This window comes from Chaetodon auriga, chromosome 6 (assembly GCF_051107435.1).
Source record: "Chaetodon auriga isolate fChaAug3 chromosome 6, fChaAug3.hap1, whole genome shotgun sequence".
NCBI lineage: Eukaryota > Metazoa > Chordata > Actinopteri > Chaetodontiformes > Chaetodontidae > Chaetodon > Chaetodon auriga.
In genome coordinates, this window is record NC_135079.1 from 26,076,601 (window position 1) to 26,097,500 (window position 20,900).

General features: G+C 41.2%; 1 protein-coding gene across 1 annotated transcript in view; it reads right to left on the reverse strand.

The window, feature by feature from the left end:
- The window catches only part of cdh13 (cadherin 13, H-cadherin (heart)), a 337,845-nt gene that overhangs the window by 315,899 nt on the left and 1,046 nt on the right, over positions 1–20,900 (reverse strand). The window lies entirely within an intron of this gene.

The window sequence follows — 20,900 nt, forward strand, 5'->3', positions numbered from 1 at the left end:
GCTGCTACTAGAGCACAACTAAGACTGGGATGAAGATGAAGGCAAATGTTCACGCTCCAGGGACAAAGTCACACTTGTACATGAAATTCATGTGCAAGAGATTTTGACTGTGGACTGCATTTAGAGGTTTCTGTTTGGCCAGATTGGGACATGGAGGATAAATCAGATTTGGTTAGCACCGCCATTTCATTTTGGGATATTGCATTCCTTCCATACTGGTTAATGGAGGGCTGTCATGTGGGCAATCACACAAAATCACACAGCTGGTTGACAATGTGGGTAGATATGATAAGAAGAGAAAAATTGATGCGATGTCACAAATCAACCAGAATGGACTGGGACCAGTTTAAATCACACAGACCACTTTACATCCCATCTGACCTGTATATAAACTGTATTCGGATATAGTTTAAAGCAGTACCAATCTTTTTAATGTAGCAGTGGATAAAATGACCATGTGTAATGTCTGAGTGAGAAACCCACAGAGATTTTTACCCGACTCTGCATTTTTTATTCTCTGCTGCTTCGCTCTTTTGATTCAGTCTCACTGGTCTCGTCAGCATTGTTTAAAACTGCAGCTGGCTACTGTTTTCAACAACAACAACAAAAAAGGTTTCGTGAACCCTACATGCAACCTGACAACACCAATCAGCACGCAGACAAACTTAGCTGGTGAACATAGTGGAGCATTCTGCTGCTACAGACAGATATTTCCCTCAGCTGCGTTGATGGAGACCAAAACAGAGCTAAAAGGAGAATTAATATTGGATTTACTAATGTCAATTTATCATATAACTGCCTTTTTACTCTTTGTCTGACCTGAAATGACCAGTGAACCTTCTGTGCTATCCATTGTGCATTACTGTTAATCTGACCAAGTGTTTCACATCTGAGGAGGCAGCTGCCTTTTTCCTTTGACCTTGGATGAAGATTCCTCCCTACTGCCTGGTGTTATGACAAACTGACAGAAGTATTCATACAAGGCAAATTGAAATACCATTATTGGCCCCTGTTCAGGGCCAGACCTCTAATATCAAACTCTGGTGTATGAGCTCTGTCCTTTCAGCTGAAACTTGGTTAGTGCTGTAAACCCGACTGCTCTGTAAACCTCTTTTTCATCATTATTAAATAATACAAAGGCAAGTCTGTGTCTTCATCTTTTATAGAAAGATTTCTCACAAGAATCAAGATAAATTCCATCACACTTGGATATTTCAAGTGGCCATAAAAACAGCCCCTGATGTCTGTTACTCCATTTGGTGGGTGTTTAAATAGGCAACTGTTTGCTAACAAGTTCAGCACAATAATTTTATGAGGAGATATCATGTCACATATATCTGCAAAGTACTTTGTTGGCCTCTACAGCTGCAAGGGGTAAATTAAATACAAATTACAATAAAAATTGTGGAACATTCAGACTTGAGTAATGATGTCTCTCCACAGCTGCAGGTATTACCAACAATTATCTGGATGAATGACAATCTCCTCCACCAGGAGGTAAATGTCTAGGATTTTTTATTTGCTACAATGGTAACATTATAATAAAGTAAAATTGGATGGCACAGACTTTGCCATCCAAAAGCGTACAGTTTACATTTATAACATCTCCTGTAAGACTGCTCTGCCTTTGAAAAGACTTTATTGGCACTTTAGGCCAGAACAACATAAAGCCCTATATTCATTTGCTATGTGGCACAGTGAACCACCTTCCAAAGCCATGTGGATGAGAGGCATCACTGGACTGGACAGTGACATGAAAAGAGGTGGGGTCAAAAGTTGAAATATCTTGACTTTATGCAAGTGAGGACAACGTGTGGAGAGGAGAGATTTGTAGAAAGACTGGCAAAGAGGGAACTTTATTCTTTAGTAGGTGGCAGCAGTAAAATGTATAATGTTAGCCAATATATAAATCAAGGCTATAATATTACACGTGATTATCTTCTTGTAGTTCCTACCGATCTGGCTTTTGTATATCAACCCTTCCATTTTTCTTAGGATTCTTCCATATCTGTCTATCTACTCATTCTCCCATCCTGTTGAGATTTGTCGGTAAATCTCGTATTTTTAACCTTTACAGCCTGTAGAACATCAGCTGTCATTCAGTCATTCACTCAAACAGCACTGGCGGCCGGTGCCAGTGGTGCCAGCCAACAAATCAAGGAGAAGAAGATGGTGGAAAGTGAGAGGTATGGAGTACTTGTCAGACAACCTCAAGGTTTGTGCAAGTACCTCACCAAAGGAGGAGGCTTCCCCCTACTCAGAGAAGAGCAATGTCAGTTAAAGTCATGCTTTATGTAAAATATACCATGGAGGAACTACAACTACTTGGTGAGGTTTAGGAAAATATCATGGTTTGGGTTAAAATAGACCTGTTCACAATGTTAGCCACATTAGAAAGGCTAACTTCTCCAATATGTGTATTTTTCCAGTATTTTTTCCCAGAGTTGCAAAGCTCTGACATCAGAGAAGCATGATTGGTCAGTTGCAATAATGGTCCTGGAGCAGCATAATTATGATGTTGTAGGAAGAACACCGACATGGAGACATCACATTAGACTTCTCCATCCTTTTCATTATCACCTGCTCCTACCTAATGTCTGCCAGTGCCAGTAGCCTCTCTCACAATAACAACTGAAGCATAATGTGTAAGTGACCCAATCCTTGCTGCAATGATATTTCACAGCAAGTGGTTGCCAAGTGGTGATTTTAGGATTCACTGTGTGTAGCCTTGTCTAAATGTAATGGAGATGTGGACAGTAGGGTGGTGGGACATGTCAGGACGTACCGCTGGGAAATTTCCCTAATTTTCAAATCCCAGTGTTGACAGGTATGATGTCCCCTTCATTCAATGTTACTGATACAAACAAAAACAAAGAGGTGGTTTGCACAAAGTCACAGAAATAGTTGAAGAAAGTGCAGATGTCTATTTATGTTTAGTAGCTAGCAAACCACACACTAGCTTGTGAAAGTTTGACATGCCCACAGGCATTAGCAAGAAGTGGGGATGATGTCGATGCAGTGTTTGCACTAATGGGTCTTCATTGTGCAAATTGAATTATGTTGTTGGCGGGGGGGGGGGGGGGGGGCATGGCTACTTTGATACAATTGTTGCCCCCCCAGGCGAGATAATTTATTTATGTATTTAATGATATAAACAGATAATATTGAATGTAACATACGTGTACATGTACGGCTACATTCACAGTTCATACTGATGAAGTGTTCCTGAACCCACCAGACTCTCCTCACATTATGAGAAACCATCAGTCAAGGAAGTTAATACTGGCCAGGTGATGTGCTTCAGTCAAGCAAAGGCCTGATTATAAAACAGTGGCCAGCAGCATCAGAAAGTCTTGGTATCCACAGGAGGAAGCGTCGGGATGCCAACTGTGACCTGAGAGCTCCAGTACCACCTGACACTTCACTATACAAGAATCCCTTTAACCTGATGGAGGACATGATCGGGACAGTTTACATGAAGGCTTTGTTGATAAGTGCTTTGTGTTATACATACTCAGTTTATACTTCCATTTGATTGGAAATGAAAAATATGCTTTATTTCTAAGGAGGGTTTGGTCATTTCAGTGTCCTGTGGTATTAGAGAAATATATCATGGTCTTTCCCAAAGGTTTTATGAAACAGTTATTGGATTTCATGCATGCAGAAGGGTTGAAAAACCTTGTCCATTTATCATCCTGGCAATAAAAAAATGAGACTTTTGTTAGTAATCCTTTTACTATAGGTATTAAATAGTGACCTTAAGCAAGACATTTCTCACAGTCAAATTTAATCATGGTGTTGACGGATCATAATATAAATTAATAGAATATTCTCTACTGTCTTTTCAAAGGGTATCGACAGATAATCTGCAGCTTTGACAAACATTTCAAAGCACAGATGTGGTAATAATTGTGAACTAGTGAAATGACCCAAGTAACTCTGTGAAACACGAGTACAGTCCTCAGAGTAGCTGCTGATAATTACTCAAAGATAGTTACTGCTGTGAAGTCACTGAGCAATTTTTCAATTGTATAAGCAAGTTACTTATGATCAGTAATTGTGTCTTCAGTTATGTTGACGTGGTATACAAAAAAAGTATTTACATACGTTTATTTGATGTCTTTTTACCAGAAACAACTGCTTGACTAATGTTTTCCATCTTATATTTGTTTCATATCATATGTTTTACCCCCCACACCCTGACAATTCCAGAAGTGTTTCCATTACATTTTGTAACGTTACCTGCAAGAAACTTGTCTCTGTATCTTTTCAAAACAAATGCTTTCTACTTCACTTGGTTCTGTAAGTCTAACAAGACAAATATAGAACAGGGAGTATGTTTACAGTTCAGAAAGTTTATGCATTAATACTAAGCCAACATCATGAGACAAATAAATAGCTGTGTTTATCTGAAGAAAACGTCAGGGAGACACATTAACATTTAACATTATAGCATGTAAACATTTTCTAGTAGACACCCAAAATAAAAATATGAACCTGAGGATGAGCATAATATGAGAGCCCGAAGGTACTCTTTGATCTCTTGCTTTAAACACACTACATTTACAATTTGAATTGCTTTTCCACACACACACACACACACACACACACAGCATTTCCATCGCCTGAAAACCACCATCCTGTGTTTTTAGTCCTCAAAAAGATGGTAGTTCCTTTAAAATTTGTAGTTGCTAAGTAGCATATAATAACTATTAACATACAGCAAAAGGTCTCCAGTGTCCAGTTTGGCATTGATTCTGGATTCTCATGACATGATGTTATGCATCTATGCATTTAACCTGCCTTTTTTAAGAGTAGCCCATATGTGAATATTCCACATGCTTCCAACATATTAAACAGCCAAGTGAAAACAGAGCCATAGATAAGATGAGAGGCAGTGGGAAAAGGGTGAAGAAATGGATGGGAATAGAATATAGGTAGCTGACTACAATTTGTCATTCTACGCAGCAGCCTGAGAACGCTCTCACCAAATAAATATTCATGACAAGTGAAAAGGGTCGTTCGCTCTCGTCCTCCCACCATTGGAGAGAGCCAGGGTAAATCTCCACGTGAGAAATGACTCTGTCAGGACCCATTTCAGAGCCACAACTCAGTGACCCTGTCCACCCACCGTCCACACATCAGTGCTGCCAAAGAGTCTCCATCTTCTGTAATTCCTCTATCTCTTTCCTTTCTTCCAACTTACTTTCACTTCACCTCCACTCTCCATCTGCCTCACCTTTTCTACCACTCGACCATCATTACCTCCACTCTCCAGTCCTCTCTTAGTCTCTTTCTCTTTCCTTCATTCTTCATCTGTCTCTTCCACTCTGCATCTTTAAACACATTGAGCCTGAAGCTGGATAGGTGCTGGACAGACTGGTAATTTTGTGTGGTGAATTGAGAGCATCTCTATGGTATGCAATATCATTTCCATACTAGAGAATCATTGAAAATGAGACAGACAAAGATAATGTCAGCAAAATGAACACTTGAATGGGCTAGAATGTAAGACACAGAATGAGATGCCTGGAGGACGTTTGACCTTTCCAAGGCAGAGTTTGGATATCAGGGATTAAGAAGCTAAGAGACCTGACAACTTTTGTTGAATGAGGAGCAAGTTTCATACCAGGCTGAATAAGTCCATCTATGTGGTGTTAAATAAGGGAGCCAGGAACATGAACCAGTCATGATAAAGTAAAACAATGAGTGTAGCATGCTATTCATCATAAAACGGAATAGTTAGTCATTGCTGATTAGTATATAGCTGAGGTTATTTGGAGACTACCAAACCGTGTATGACATCTATAAACATTTAAAACATTTAATGAATACAGCAATGATATTTAGATCAAGCATGCAGACCAAGAGCATGGTTGTCCTAGTTTGTAAAAACATTTATCTATGGCCTGAACCTGTGCAGCTGAAACAGGGTTTGCTCCAGCTGTTGGTTCTTTTGGAGAACAGTGAGACATCCAGCGTCCACAGATACTCATTAGCACTTCCTACAGATGCAAGTACATGTGTGTATATGTGTGTGAAAATGTGTAGGCCTATGTGTCTTAGAGTGGGCAGTATGAGATGAGAACAAATGAGGTACATGTATATCTGTTACCTCTTGTGATGGGCAACTGATGAAAAAATGTATGCCATGTTTAGCCCAGATGTATATGATATAAAATCCTGTGGATCCTACTCGGGCTCTGTGGGGGCAATTAAAATGGTGGTGGATCCAGCTGAACACACTCAAGCAGACACAATGGCACATAAAGCCCAGATGCAGTATCTACAGTGTGTTCAACTAGAGATTGTCATAAGTCACAAAATACAAGTGTCAAATCTTTAATTTAAAGTCAGGGTATCCCTGTCAAGCCTCAAGACTCAAGACTGGGGGATAAGTCAAAGTCAAGTCTAACATCCTAGAGCCATGGTTCAGATAACAACACTGCCATTTCTAGACAATTCACTGGCTTAAAAAAAAAAAAACCAAAAAAAAACCTGTGTATCATATTTAGTAATAAAACTTGGTAGATGATGAAGAATATGGAACATCTACAGGGCCAGCAGAAGGCAAAGACAGTCTAAATGTTAGACCTTGTTCATGTGATTGAACAATATTTTTATGTTATGTTCTTTCTGGCTTAGCCTTTTAAATGCATGTTGTGTACCAGCATAACTGATAAACTCAGTCTGCGATTTGTTCATTTTACATCTCTAGTAAAAACTATATCTATAATCATGTCTCCCCTAAAATATTATGTTAGAGAGATGACTTGGTCTGGGGGTGTATTTTCAGCAACACAGGTGTTACTGAATGATCACAGAAATGATCAGGAAGATCATGAAGGTGACACTACTCTCTGCAGTATATAGGCTCGAATATAGTATAGAGTTGAATATTTCTAGTGTATAGTTTAGAGAATATAAGAGATCCAAGACCAAACTGACAGAAGGGCGGGACCGTGGGAAAAAGCCATGATTACAAATCTGTCTGCGACTTCAGCACAATGGACAGGATTTATCAATACACAGCAGTTAGGCTGCTGATATTTCAGAACCATGGTCAGGGCCATAAATTCTAACTGGCACAAACCTCAGTCAGAGAGAGGATCAATTAGCCAGGCAGGTTATAGTACATCTCTGAGTTTAAGAGAAGCCATAGTATTGAACTAAAATCTGCACTGCACTGCACAACATGTATTTTTGTATACAACTCTCTCTCAAAAAAAAAAAAAATCAAACCATACTTCTTTTTTACTTGAGTAATTTTGATTGAACAATAACATTTAGGTGATGATTTAAGTTCAGACTTCTTTTTGTCATAACATTTAAAAACTGGAGAAAAACTCATAATCCACATTGTATACTTCCTCATTTTGGCAACACCATTTTAATGTATGCTCTCCCACACAGCCATTATCACTTTTTGGTTAAATTAAGTTACTTTCAAACTTGAGCACAGAAGAGCAGGAGCAGTTTCCACCCACCCACTGCAAAAACAAAGGTATGTGCTAGTGCCTCTTCACATACAGACTAGGAGAGAGAATAAATTGTCTGTGCTTTTGATGTTGAGAGTTATCAAGAAGCACTGGTCGTGGAGTCAAGTACTTGACATGTGCATTACCTTTTTGAAGTGTTTTGGTTCGTGAATGTTTCGAATAAAGTCAGTATTGGTGGTGAATGTGGCAGTCCTATAATTAAGATTCAATTATTTGAGCATTCCCATGGTTGCCTCACAAAGAGCTACAGTTTTACAGCTGAAGTGCAATGTTTTGATTGTACTGTACTATGGTAAGAAAATGTTCAGGTGAGTAACATATACCTCCCATTCCTCTCAAATGACTTTGTGCTCGTACGACTTTTGAATTTTATTGTTAGCCACTAACTACTAGCTGATCACTGTAGCTGAATTGCAAGGTGAACACATACCATGTTATCTGATTGAAGCTACACTGCTGTCACTGGGGCTAACTGCTCTGAATGGCCAATGGCCACTGCTGCATGGCAAGTACTGAAATCCCTGCATTTGTCTGTTTTTGTACTCCATTAAAGGCTGAATACACTGCCTGCTAGTTATTTGAGCTGAGGAAACTTGTTCTCTTATCATTCTGTTCATTTTCCTGCCTGTTTTGAGAACTTTCTGTCTTTGTCCTGACCTAATGTCACTTCTTGCTCTGTCCACGGGCAACAAAATCTATCTAGCAGCACTCCCACGGCTCACTTATTAACAATTTTATCTGGTTTGTTCAGTCCAAACCAAACCAAACCTTTACAGGATTCTGCACTGGACTTCTTCTTGGGCAGTGATTTGTACCTTCTACAGTTAGTTTTTTTGTATGATTTAAACAAACAAAATATATTTTGTTCATTATTGAGCTTTAGAGGTGGATTATTTTGATTTGGACAGTCCCAGGCTAGCTTTTTCCCCTGCTTCCAATCATTATACTAAAGCTTGGACTTCACCACAAGGCTAAACAAAGAAAGGCTTACATGTAAAACTAAAAGTCTTAACAAAGAACTCGGGACTAAGAACAAAGAAATACCATCAAATTCCTTCAGGCCTTGGAAATTACACCTGGGTGCTAGATTCAGTTTGATTCCAAATCCATTTGGATGAGGCACACCAGAATTCCTTTGACACAGCCATGACATCATCAAGGGTATGATGTATATAAGGGTATATGTATATCATTCCTAATCAAACTGAAACACTCCAGAAGTGATCTCAATTAAGGGGCTTTAGTCTGAGAAGAGACAGGTTAATGATAGCGTGTTACCGTATTACAGCTTTGTAGCTGTATTAGCTTTACTGCATTGTTGTAAAATTAACAGACCACCCTGTCTTACTCTTGCTGTTTCAGATAACTGAATCACTGTACTTGCTGCTTGTTTCTGTGAGCTTAGCACATTACATTGATTGTGTGTCCTGCCCTGGCTCGCTTGTTGAGTTGAGTTTTCTGTCACTGCATTTTATCACTTAAAAGACCAGTGCCATGGCTGATGAGCTGAGTTTGCACGTGTTGTTTTTGTGTGATAAAGAGACATTGTGTATTATTGTGTCTTTCCTCTGCAATCAGAATCTCCTCTGCTTGGGTGCCTTTACCTCTCTCCCTTTTATGAAGCTACACATGTACACATTCACGTGCCTTGACGGGCATTCACACACACCTTAAAGGCACATATAGTGTGGTAATATAACTCAGCTTTAGTCCTCCACTGTGCTTCTCATATCTCTCTGTCATCCCTCACGGTCTTGAACCTCGCATGAAGTGATACGGTGGTATAAAATGGTATTTTAAGCATTGACATTTTAAGTGAACAGCCCTTTTACGAGACTGCATCCACGGTTTGGTTATTGGCCCCTGATTTCAGAATAGTACCCTGTTATTATTAATAACCTTAGTGATTTAAATACAGTTAGTGATAGCAATGAGTATCCTTAATATCAGCTAATAACCAAACCTGCTCCTACAAGATCCTAACACTAAGCTAACCATCTCCTGGCTATAGCTTCATATTGGATGCATAGACACAAGAGGGGTATCAATCTTCTCATTTAACTCACAACAAAAAACTGTACATGCATTTCACAAAACACCAAACTAGTATGCTTTAACTGCAGTTCTTTAACTGGTTTTACCCAGCTCATTATGTGGATACATTTGTTTAACTCCAACTGGGGGCACCGTAACAAATTCTGCACAAATTTACATGACAATTAGTATACCATTATGAGAATGCTTCTGACGTGTTGCTTATGTGTCAGTGGGTAGTCTACATGAGCATGGTGACAATACTATTTGTGTGCACCAGACAGCAAGAGTCTGCCTCAGCCATACTAGGCCAAGGCAGAATATCATAAATCACAGGCAGAGCTGTGTTAATTTAAGCCCATGCCCTCTGTTGGTAGGAGCATACTATGGCTGTAATGAATGTACATGTTCTTGTCCTGAATATCCAAACATAAGATACTGTGAAGCTCTGGAGATAAAGACTCTCACATAGAAGACAAGGCACAGCTTTAACTGGAAATCTGAAGTGTTAGCAAGTATTAAATATCTACATAAGTCATGCTGATTTTCATTTAAAAAATCAAATCCATAAACACTGGACAAAAATATAAACACAACACTTGTTTTTGCTCCCATTTTTCATGAGCTGAACTCAAAGATCTAAAACATTTTCTATGTACACAAAAGAACCATTTCTCTCAAATATTGTTCACAAATCTGTCTAAATCTGTGTTAGTGAGCACTTCCCCTTTGCCGAGATAATCCATCCCACCTCACAGGTGTGGCATATCAAGATGCTGATTAGACAGCATGATTATTGCGCAGGTGTGCCTTAGGCTGGCCACAATAAAAGGCCACTAAGAAATGTGCAGTTTTATCACACAGCACAATGCCACAGATGTCTCAAGTTTTGAGGGAGCGTGCAATTGGCATGCTGACTGCAGGAATGTCCACCAGAGCTGTTGCCCGTGAATTGAATGTTCATTTCTCTACCATAAGCCGTCTCCAAAGGCGTTTCAGACAATTTGGCAGTACATCCAACCGGCCTCACAACCACAGACCACATGTAACCACACCAGCCCAGGACCTCCACATCCAGCACGTTCACCTCCGAGATCATCTGAGACCAGCCACCCGGACAGCTGCTGCAACAATCGGTTTGCATAACCAAAGAATTTCTGCACAAACTGTTAGAAACCCTCCCAGGGAAGCTCATTTGCATGCTTGTCATCCTCATCGGGGTCTTGACCTGACTGCAGTTTGTCATCGTAACCAACTTGAGTGGGCAAATGCTCACATTCGATGGCATCTGGCATGTTGGAGAGGTGTTCTCTTCACGGATGAATCCCGGTTTTCACTGTTCAGGGCACAACGTGTGTGGCGTCATGTGGTTGAGCATTTTGCTGATGTCAACATTATGGATCCAGTGGTCCATGGTGGTGGTGGGGTTATGGCATGGGCAGGCGTATGTTATGGACAACAAACACAGGTGCATTTTATTGATGGCATTTTGAAAGACAGAGATACTGTGACGAGATCCTGAGGCCCATTGTTGTGCCATTCATCCACGACCATCACCTCATGTTGCAGCATGATAATGCACGGCCCCATGTTTCAAGGATCTGTACACAATTCCTAGAAGCTGAAAACATCCCAGTTCTTGCACGGCCAGCATACTCACCAGACATGTCACCCAATGAGCATGTTTGGGATGCTCTGGATCAGCGTATACAACAATGTATTCCAGTTCCTGCCAATATCCAGCAACTTCGCACAGCCATTGAAGAGGAGTGGACCAACATTCCACAGGCCACAATCAACAACCTGATCAACTGTATGCGAAGGAGATGTGTTGCACTGCATGAGGCAAATGGTGGTCACACCAGATACTGACTGGTTTTCTGACGTCCCCAGACCCCCCCCCAATAAAGCAAAACTGCACATTTCAGGGTGGCCTTTTATTGTGGCCAGCCTAAGGCACACCTGTGCAATATTCATGCTGTCCAATCAGCATCCACCTGTGAGGTGGGATGGATTATCTCAGCAAAGGAGAAGTGCTCACTAAAACAGATTTGGACGGATTTGTGAACAGCATGTGAGAGGTATGGTTCTTTTGTGTATACAGAAAATGTTTTAGATCTTTGAGTTCAGTTCATGAAAAATGGGAGCAAAAAAAAAAGTGTTGCATTTATATTTTTGCTCAGTGTATATTGTTATGTCTTCTCTTACAAAGCAGGTGAAATGGGATGAATAATCTCATCAGTAATACAACATTCCAGGTAAAAATCTGATTATAAAACACAGTTTGCAGCCACCATCTACCTGAAGTGAACTGACTCATCATGCAGAGTTTCAGCATTTTGATTTTTCAACCTTATGACTGCCATTTCTGGAATAGTAAAAATTAAAGAACAGAAACAAATCCCAAAGAAAAAATAATCTACAATACTCCAGGTACCATGTGTACATCACACACTCCAGTTATGGCTGAAAAGGACACTCCTTTCTCCTCTGTCTCCATTAGAAATAATTATCTCCCATTGATTTTTCAAACCCTCTGCGGAGCTGTTACATCAGCTTGTACTGTCTCAGCCTTCAGCTGTCTATCAACAGTGTGTGTGTGCCTGAGGATGTGTGTGACCTGCACATCCCAGGTCTGTGCAGTACACTGTTTGACTTGTGACAGGCTGCTAGAGTTCCTGTAATTCCGTAGGTGGCTTGTCCCAGCACAGCAGCAGAGCGTGTCTCCTAGTGGGACTCTAGGAAAGGTAGAAAAGCCCTCTTTGAGCAGGTCAACCACACCAAGTCCTGTAATGGCGAATGCACTGATAACCGGCCACCTGGTGTGACTCTACTGCGGCGTGAAAAACCAAGCCGTCAGTATGGGGGCCACCACAGCGTAAAATTGTGTCCAGTAAAGCGTGCAAGGTGGGGAGAGGATGTGACAGTGAAGACATGCAATCCTAATGAAAATCAAATCCAGTCAGCTCACTTCTCAGAAAATCTCTGCAGCAGAAAGCTTATAGCACAGCTGCAACTCCCCTATATCTGATAAGATAGGTGCAGTTCAGATAATGAGAGGGGCGGAGGGCAATTCTATAATACACGTGCCAATCATTGTTGTCAGGTGAAAACTTTGTATGTAATCCTTTCATGAGTTTAACAAGAGCCTTGCTTGTATTGACAACCATGTTTTTTTTTCAGTTGTTTGATTTAGTCACAGCATGTGTGTAAGTGGGTGGATGCAGCATCTCTATGGAAATCACTGCACTCACCTTGCTCAGCTTCAGCCAAAGCCACAGTCTCATCTTTACCTTCATTACTGCTGCCTCAGTCTTCCCACGAGCTTCACAGCCCAACCAACTTCACCAAAAGCCCTTAAGTGTACTCGCAAATAGCTATCTAAGCACTTATCCAAATGGATTGAGAGCTCTGTGCCCTAAACTATGTTTTAATTACTTTAGGTCTGCAGGACAAATTCCTGCACAGATCCCCAAATACAGGAACTCATTGAGGCATTTCGGTGCTTTTGGAAGAGTCTCTTTAGATTAAAGTGTATGCAAGAGAAGGCAGAGATGAGCATGGATACACATAAACAATACAGGCAATTGGAAGCTAATGGGCAGCTACATACCACATGGTAGTTACAGTGGTAGACTTGGCACACAGAAGCACAGTGCAGTCAGAGTGAATTGGATTATTGAAAGAAAGCACAAGACAGGGTGATCAAAGAGATTTCTGTCTTATCTCAAAAGCCATCACATCTGTCTTTCAAGTCCCAGCAATGTTTCATTTCCCCCAGAAATAGCCTATGGCCTCTTAATGACTAACACTGTACTCACGAGCATGGATATGTCTATGGCTTCAGAGCAATGGGAGGGTGTAACTTTGTAGTTCAGAATCCTTTCATTTCAAATGACGAAAGTTCTTCACTGTGTGTACATATGAAACTGGAATGTATCGAAAGTGTCAAATATAGCAGTTCTACAACATTTCCAGTCCTAAATATTGAATAAAAGTGAACATCAAAGTGAAGATCATCAGAACACCACTCTGAGAGAGTTTCATAAAGCTTCAAAATAAAGTAAAACCAGTACATAAAACTGTCATTGACAAGGGCATGACCAACCCAGTGGCATACTTCTTGTGCTTGGCTTTTTTTCCCCACTTAATTCTTTTTGCCCCATCATTTAATTCATTTGTAAGCTCAAAGCCTTGGACTTGCCTACATTAATATGAGATAAACCTCTGAATGGAGGATGACATTAATTGTGTCTAAAGGAATTCAACTGAAGTGGCAGCCCTCTCTGTCAATGGCAGGCAAAAGTTGGCTCTCTCATTCCCCCACACACTGACATCAAAAGCAATAAGTGCGGAGAGCTATTCTAATTGCCTTGAAGCGACCTGCCTGCGTAGGCATCAATATAGTGCTTTATGTGCTTGCTCCAAATGAGTCCTCCAATTCCTGTCTGTTTCTTGACAGTCAGGTTCAGGGGTTTAAATGGCCACTCTACATCTACAAAGCACCTTTGCAAAACACTCTTACCAAAGACCATGCTTTCATAAATGCACAAGCAAACACTCATACAGACCTACACACGCACGCACACACAGTTTAAACACCAAGTGAATCTGAGTGGCAATTACCCTTGAAAACCCTTCAATGAATAGCTGGCATTTTGTCGCCATCTAGGCAGCAGGGGTGGTACTGCACGCAGCAGGGGTGGTGCTGAGTGCATCAGTGTAGGCAAAAACACTGACTGAAAACACTTCTCCCAGATCAAGTATTTCCCCCACCTGAAGTATCTAGCAACACTGAAGAAGTGATATTTAGGATAGGAGCAAAAAGACAGGGAAAGAAAGGACAAAAATTAGATGTAACTGCTACACTGTCTTGTCTGGATGTACTGACCAAAAAGAGGGAAAAAGATGACAAACACATTTGGGAGTGGAAATAAAGGAAGAGAATTGAGTTGATAAAAGGAAAAAATGGGTAAAGAAACGCTGTGGAGCACCAAAGAGAAAAAGGATAAATGAGTAAGCTAGAGTGATTTCTTGTAAAAGTCAAGAAGACCTTCTCAGTTATCAGTTCCGTTTAGCAGCAGCAAGGGATTTGATTCTTTCAAAGACATTGCTGAACACGGAGTGAAGTGAAAAGCCCCAGAGTCATGTTGGGAAAGAATGAGAAAGTAGGACCAATGCCTTCAAACACTCACATGACATGCTCTGAGAGTAAAGTGGCACATCAGAGGATCACTTTCCACCAGAGCTTTAAAAACAATGTTAAAGTCAAGGTGATGATACACCTTGTATGATTATCCAGGTTTTAGACCATATGTAGCATTCTCAGCTACCTTGATATTTGGAAAAAAAAAAAAAAAAAAGTACAGTATTTGATTTGCTTTTTTAACACTAACCTTGAGATCTGTTCTGAATCCACTGGAAATGGCACATTTAAAACAAGTGTCAGCATGGGATTATTATGGGGAAGATTTTAACAATCACAGCGGATTAGTAACTGAGATGTGATAAGCTGTTCAATGTGCACTGGTCAGTAGAGATGTGTGTGTGTGTCTGTGCATGTGCGTGTCTGTGTGTGTCTGGGTGGGTGGGTGTTTGTGTGCATGCAGAATGCAGCCCAAAACAAAATTCATGATTAATCAGCAAGTCTTTGCCACCAACTAATTTTCTATTCTGTCAGACATTTAGTACCCAATTTATTTGTGGTAGCATACATTCATGTGCATATACTTTTATACAAAATACACCTTTCGGTCACAGTCTAGTCAGACACTGAATGATGAGCCTCACAAAGCTTTTATGGTTATAAGGCTTACATGCTAGATTTCATTAGACTGTACAGCTGTCCACATGTTTTTTCAGTGTACATTTTCACCACCATACTGCAATAACAATTTCATTTGGTTGGCATTTATAGTTTGACAACTTAAGCAGATGCTGTGCAGTGCTGTGAAGTGATTTTCCAGTTAAAGAAATATGAAAGCTGAGTTACCACTTTTGCCTTATTTTGAACAGGAGCAATTCCATATTAGCATGCCAGAAGTAGGCTAATCTTAAGGGGATAGTGCAAGGTAAGTATACTGTTGGCCATGCTACACACACTCTGGGAGTGTTCAGATATATGCTCAGAAATTTCTAGACCTAATTAAACCCTACAGTTGCCATCCTGAAAAGAAAAAATCTATGTTGAGGACCTCTGAGGAAGCAAAAACACACATGTTCTTTTAGGTGTTCAGCAAGTTTATGTGTAGCCTAATTGGGGCTGGGTCAGGTTGAAACCGAGTGGTGTGTTTCCACCCCGAGGTACTTATTACAGCACAGTGGATAACTATTAGCATTTTGAATGTTCCTCCCCAATGCTCCATTTAGTTTGATAAGTGGGAGTAAATAACAGGGCAGGAAAAAAAGAGAAGCCCATTTCTTTTTGGTCTTCCTCCTGAATTAGAATATGCAGACAAGAACACCAAGTTTTTGTTTTATATCTATTTCAGTATACTTTTTAACCTACCAGTTTAGCAACCTTGTGGCCAGGGATGCACTGCAAGAGCAGGACCCATCTATCTGCAGACGCAACGATATGGAGAAACTCACCTACAAATACACAAGAAATAGATCAAGTGCAGCTGACAGAAATCTCCATCACCCTACTGCAATTAACAATGCAGTCAGTGATTAAAAGCTAGCTCTTCAGTGACCTATGCCAAGGGACTCTTATTCATGACTCAAGAATGTTCTGCAACACTACAATCTATTAAATAAAAGTGTATAACGCCAACAATGGCCAACAGCTCTATTCACTGAAAGGCTAATCCAATTACAATATCATTGCCTGCTACTATCATCAGTAAACTACTTGTGGAAGAATTGGGACCCTGCAGTACCAGCCCTTTTACATGAATACTCCCACTGTGCTGCTGGCGGCTTCACACACTTCGTGGCAATAGAGAGGAAGCATCACAATCACACTGAAAAAGGAAACTTGTGACTCCTGCCAAACATAGGCTTGAGCTTGTGCATGCGTGTGTGTGTGTGTGTGTGTGTGTGTGTGTGTGTGTCTGCGTGTGTGTCTGCGTGTGTGACAGAAAAAGAGAGGGGAGGACATATCTGGATGTTTGTGAGTTGACAAAGAGACAGCCAAACAGAGTGGGTGAATAACTCCTGAATATCTGTAATGTGTTACAGAGAGTATTTGTCAGAGTGGATGGTGCAGGAGGAGGAGGAGGCAGGGAGACGGAGAAAGTGACAGACAAGGGGTGTGGACCATGTCTGTCTTCCTCACATACACACACACTTTAGATTCTGTATGTGGTTGTCACGGGATTGCTTTTCTTTTTGTTTTTTATTTGTTTTTCTTGAGGGGTCAGGTGTTACACGCCTGCCTTTCCTTCAGCCGTTATCTCTACCTGGATATCGATATGGCTCTTTGTCTGGCGCCTATTTTATCTATGTGCTGTTTATCTGCTAGTCACAAAACTTCAAGAGGAGAACAAACTGAGATGAAAGGGTGATCCACTGGAGGGACATCAGCGCTCTGTACCGTGGTTTACTTCACATATCGTTAATGAGTTTGTTTGTGTGTATGTACTTGTCTGTCTCTCACCCTGCTTTCTCTACCCACTAAACTCATCAGTACTCACAAATAAGCCATTAATCCACTCTCCTTGGATGCAGGGGTTTCTCTTTTTCTTTTTTTTTCCACTTGGCACATTTTACGATTATACCGCACAGTGTCCATTGGCTTTTTGCATAATTAGGCCACTTATATCAAATACAGTCAGACTCTAATGGAGCGCTAAGGGTACATATTTACTTTAATTGCTACTCTCACTATCTCTATTCCTCATCCTCCCTTGCTCCATCGTCCTCTCACCCACTCCCTTCCTCAGGAGAGCATGGTGGCGATGTCAAGGGAAAGAAGATTGAAGAAGACTGTGTTTTCTTCAAAGGTCACACCCTCTCACAATGGAGTTAAGATAGCATTTGACCTTATAGCCCATTACAGCGCAGTGCTGCTCAACCACAGTCACAGGGGAACATAGATAAGTAAAAAAAAAAAAAAAAAAAAACTTGCTGCAAGTCTCTGTGTTTCAGACTCTCCCATTAAAAAAAAAAAAACAAGGCACACATGTGAGTGTATTTGTGCATATCCCTCTGTGCCTGCTTGTGTTAAAACCTGTATATTGGCCAGATGTGTGTGGGTGGGGATGGTGGTTGGACACACAGGAAACAGCACAGATAAGTAGAATCGGAAGGATGCTGAAACCCCAAAGCCCTATACTCAAAAGCCCATTTGCCAGGTGATTGTCAGAACCACAATAACACCAGGGTACACTTAGACCGCCAGGTCTAGATTGGTATTGGGCTGCTTTCACTTGAGTCATTTCATGCTCTTTTTATTCTGAGTGTTTGTACGTCTCTGTAGGATGTTAAATTGCAAACGTCTCTGGAATTTTTTCGAAACTCTAACCCTTTTTTCCAGCAGCTCAGTGATGGGAGCTGAGACACCAGGCGGCAGAATGAGGGGAGATGAGGGGGCAATGAAAAGAAAGCAAGAACTTGTGACGAAGGGTGAGGAAGGGAGACAGGCAACAGAAGACAGACAGACAGAAATCATCCTGCCTTAATGGCTGGCATTCCTCATTACTGTCACCATTAGCCTTTGTAGCATGTCGTACTGATCCTCTTTAACCAGACTACATTATAAAAAACCCATGACATGACTCCATCTGTACAGTTCATAAAGAGGACACCAAAGGAAAGTACAGGGGGTGCATACAACAAGCATCTGTCATCACCTTCTGTAGAGCCTGATATGACTAAACAATAAACCTGGTATACATGATTAGAAATTACTCAACCCAGAAATGAAAAAAGGACAGAGATTAAAAGAGTATGGTGCTGAACACAGCAGAACTTCTACTGAATATGTGTACATGCTTTCATAACTCACACCTGTTGCTGCACTCCTGAATAATAAATGGCACTGACATACCAGGAATGGCTGTGTCCTCTCTCTTTTTGATAATTCTAGATCAATGAACTGCCTCTGGTACCAAGTGAGGGTGAGACTGAATGGAGGGGGGAGTCAGAGAGAAGGATAAAGGTGCGGGTGTCTGTGTCAGGCATCTGTGAGTGTGTATCTGTGTTTGTGTATGTATGTGGCAACATGAAGGTCAGTCCTGTCTATGAGTAACAGGACACCATGGCAACTGTCTGTCTTCAGCACCACACTTTAAACATTTTTCCTGAAGAACATGACCTCCCTCCTCTCTCTATCTATCTCTCCCTCTGGCTGCAGTGGCTTAAACAGGAACTTTAACAGTCCGTTGGTTACTGTGTCCATAAATGTCCATGACAGCAAATCTTCCTGCAGACACGCCCAGGTGCCAACACAAAATTGAAACTGTGAGTAACTGTCATCCACTGTCTACTGGTGAGAGAGAGAGAGAGAGAGAGAGAGAGAGAGAGAGAGAGATAAAGATGAGGAAACAGAGAGTGAAGTGAGAAAATAGCACTGAGCATTTTGAGGGAATAAAAGGGGGATTAAGGTTGGTAAATCACATTAATTAAAGTAAAAGACTAGTTTCACAGGGTGGGAGGACATGAAAGCTGGGGGGAGGGGTCAAATATAGCAGACAGACAAAGGGGAGGGAAGACAGGGAGAAGGAATCAAAGGAGAAATAGGAAGAGGATAAAACTCCTTGCACCTGCAGCTCCCAGCTGGGCTGTGCTTATTCTGAATCATTGCTCCACCCGGAGAGACTGCTTAGCGTTTCATTTGGAAAACAGGGATTTATTGCCAAGGAGGGGGCTGCTGCTGGTGTGTGTGCCCATATGTGGGTGTGTGAGAAGGCTGTGGGAGGAGTGTAGGTGTGTATGGCAGCTTCTTTTTGAGAGTGACTTGGCTCTCTACCTGAGCATCTATAAATATGAGGACCTCTTTCAATACCACACACTCTAACACGGTGTAGTTGGCCGTTCCTGTGATTCTGAGAGGGGAATTAAACAGTGGATGATGAGCCAGGTGGAATAAGTGTTGTGTTCACAATGTTGAATACAAATGTGTATGTTTTGCGTGTGAACAAGCTGAAAAGCTGAGCGCTGGATCACCGGAGTGGAAAATGGTGACACATGGTATATGGTGTAAGTTTTCAGTGGTTTGCATGAATCTGTGCTTTATGCATTTTGTGAATTCATTTACCTTTGGGTATTCAAAATATTTCCGGCTACTGCTTCTGGCAGGGATTCCCCCATTGTCAGCCTGTAAATCAGCACCATTCATTCCAACCTGCTGGAGATCTGACACTGAGTGAGTCTGAGTCTTGAAATGAACTTCCACAGCAGCAAGTGCGGGTGTGAATATGCAGATTATGAAAGAAATCTCTGAGTTCAGAAGGCATTTACCAGTCTCTTTCTAGGGTTAGTGAATGGATCGAGTCCATGGAAATGCCTTCTCAGAATGTGGTAGGCCTAATATATCTGTGTGTGTGTAGAGGGTGGGCGGTTTGTGCAAGAGGGGGCAGGAGCTAATCAATAATCTAGAAAGTTAAATCATTTCTTTGTAGGCACTATTAGCCTGAATCATGATCGACTTGCATCTGAAGAGCAGACTACATTGTGGAAATGAACTGATGGCTTATCCAATTAAAAATAAATAAAACACAGCAGAGAATGTGCACTAAGCCTCCACAGGTCAAACAAGAAATACCAAATGAGCTGTCTTGTCTGCTGCCTTTCAAGCCAATCCGGAGGAGGGAGAGAGAGGGAGAAAGAGAGAGAGGGGGAGAGAGAGAGAGAGCGGGAGAAGCAGCACAACAACACAGAGTTTCCCAAATGAGCTGTTTGCCTGCCATGCTTCGGGGCTCTCCATTGTAGCTGTGTTTGGAAATAGTCTCAGCTAGGTTATTTTAAAATTAGCTGCTGCTTAAACCTTTGCAGCGTGCCGCCAGAAGTGCCACTGTCATTAGAGTAAGTACACCATGGTGACTTTAATGATAATGGGTATTAGTCGTCATACAAGGAAGTATGTGTTACATGAGCAGGTCAGAGATCAAGGCAGCTGTAGGAAGAAGCACATCCCTGCAGATGGATTAATTCTTGCTCATGGGCACTTAAGCAGGGCAGGTGGTGACATGACCGATACAGTGACGTAATTCAAGACAAAAAGTGGACAAAACTGTTGTCACAAGAACGATTAAATTGAGCAGCGTTGATGCTGCCTTTCCAATGAAATAGTGTAAAGACTTGAGTGGTAGAAACAGCTGTTCTGAGTTACCCCTCTCTCTCTCCCTGGACATATTAAAGTCAGATCAAACGGACGAGTGGCTCTATCACAGAGTGGGAAATAAGGCTTTATTAAATATCCCA